At 44.5% G+C, this 2453-nt stretch overlaps 1 pseudogene; it reads left to right on the top strand.

The window, feature by feature from the left end:
- The first annotated feature begins 230 nt into the window (after nucleotides 1-230).
- Nucleotides 231-2453, top strand: part of LOC123153862 (disease resistance protein RGA5-like) — a 4764-nt pseudogene continuing 2541 nt past the window's right edge.

Raw genomic sequence — 2453 nt, 5'->3', positions numbered from 1 at the left:
GTTCTTAATTAGAAGGATGGTGAAAAAGAAGGTTAATTTCATAGAAGCACGTAAAGGATCGGCCCAGCTCAGCTACTTAACACAACTATAGCAAAGTGACGTGAGTTTCCTTCCCATTTCCCTGTCCCAGACGCGGAAACGCGGCTTCACCTTGACTCCACTCTCCACTCTTCACTATTTATCTTCCCTCTCGGAGGCCCCAAATCCCCATCACATATTCACATCTACTCTCCTCCGCCACCACATTCTCAACCCCGCGCTCCCGTCCTGCCCCACCACCGCTCAATCCACCTCCGGCCGCAGATCCGTCGCTCCCTGTGCGCCAGCGCCGCCGCGCTTACTCGCGGTCGCAGCACACAAGCGTAGCTAGTCAGCCAAGAGAGAAGCGAGAGACTAAGATCGACATGTCAGAAATCGTCAACAACCTCCTCGGCAAACTCGCCGACCTACTGGGCGACGAGTGTCAGAAGCTCAAAGGGGTGGAGCATCATGTGCAGTTCCTCGAGGATGAGCTCAGCGCCATGAAAGCTCGCCTCGAGGAGCTGGGGCCAAGGGATGAACTCGATCCCTCGACGAAGGACTGGCAGGGCCATGTCAGCGATATGGCCCACGACATGGAGGATTGCATTGATGACTTCATTCTCAATCTTAGAAGTGTCAATGCCAACGCAGGTTTTATTGAGAAGGTCACTCAATTTCTCAAGAACCTGTGGGTGCGTTATCAGTTTACAAGCCAGATTCAAGAGCTCAAGGATCGTGCCATAGAGACGAATCATCGACGCAAAAGGTACAAGCGTGATGATAGCAGTAACTCTAGCTCTGACCTTGTGGCTGTCGATCCTCGGATGCCGGCACTCTACAGAGAGGCAGCCTGCCTTGTGGGTATTGATGGCCCAAGGGAAGAGCTTGTCCGTTGGCTGACAGATAGTGAGCAAGAACTCAAGGTGGTCTCTATTGTGGGATTCGGAGGTCTTGGTAAAACCACACTTGCCAAACAGGTGTATGATAAGATTGGTGGACAATTCAATTGTAAGGCATTTGTGTCGGTTTCCCAGAGACCAAACATGGCAAGGCTCTTGACTGGGCTACAATCAAAGCTCAAGAGAACAGAGCATTGCTGCACTCAGGAGGTGCAAGAGGTGCAAGACATCATCAGGAAGCTTCGAGAGCATCTCACACACGAGAGGTACTTCAAATAGTCACTCATGGAATTGCATGGTATATAGCTAGTGGATGCTGATAATTGTGTGATTCATTTGATGCTCCTCTTGTGGCTGACGCCTTATAGAGAATGTTTTGGCACGTTTTAACATATTTTAAGCAGTTGTTAATTGTTATAGAAATTTCTGTTGAGCACAGGCTAAATCATGTTTCGGCTATTGGCCATGAAAATTTTGAGCTCATAAGAAGGATAATTAAGACCGAAGTTGTAGGACAAAGTTAAATAAGTGACCCTTATTTCCATACACTTCCTAGAGAATTGATGGTGGATATTGAAACATCCCACTTTTGGACAAATGGGTGCTATAGTCCATTTTGCGTGTTAGAGACACTAGTCCTCATTATAATCTGTTTATATGGATACCTGATTGGACCCAAGCCCTTGCCCATTTTAGTGTACATAATAGTTTCTGTTTCTATCTTATCACTCGTTTGGCATGCAGTACATCATTTCTTATCTTTTATCCATCACTATTGCTTCAATAGTCCTTCATAAGCCTCCACATTCGACTGGAATATAATCCTTGTCCCTGGAGCGCTGGCACAACATTTGCGGTCAGAATGGAGGTAGGCAGGCACTACGAGTGACGTGTATTTGCAGTGCCAATGGAGGCGGCACCGTTAGAGGACAGCTCGACCATTTCATCCCCCCTGAAAGAACGAGAGAGTATGGGTCATCGTTGTAGTCATTTTAACCAAGTTGAAAAAATATCAAGGTATTCAGTTGGGAACATATAGTACTTAGAAGTACAATGGCATATATGGATTTTGTGTTTACCTTTTAATGCTAATTAAAATGTAGGGGTTCAAAATTTCCCATGGATTTCTTCTTTTTCGTATTGGTTCACCAACAAATTATTTAATCCAGTAATGTGGGAGTTGTGTGCAGTACTGGTTGTGTGGCACATTTGATACTGCTGGGTATGTAACATTCCTATGATTGCGATTTTGTATAGGAAACAAAATATGTCAAGAGATGCTTACAGCAGAACTTGAATTTGCACGGTTAAACTATGCATGCCTTCTATATATCTTGGCAGATTGAGTAATGATTTTGTAACATAGCAATTTAGATCTAAATTAAATCCATTGTAATTGAACTTAACACATTCATGTAATGTTAGTACTCCCTGTCCATAATTGCATGACGGTACTCTCCTGTCCACAATTAAATGACGCACATGCTTTCTGATGGTTAATTTTGACCATCGTTTTTTCCAATAAAACACAGA

This window comes from Triticum aestivum, chromosome 7A, assembly GCF_018294505.1.
Source record: "Triticum aestivum cultivar Chinese Spring chromosome 7A, IWGSC CS RefSeq v2.1, whole genome shotgun sequence".
In the NCBI taxonomy this organism is placed as follows: domain Eukaryota; kingdom Viridiplantae; phylum Streptophyta; class Magnoliopsida; order Poales; family Poaceae; genus Triticum; species Triticum aestivum.
This window is presented reverse-complemented; position numbering and strand designations above follow the sequence as displayed.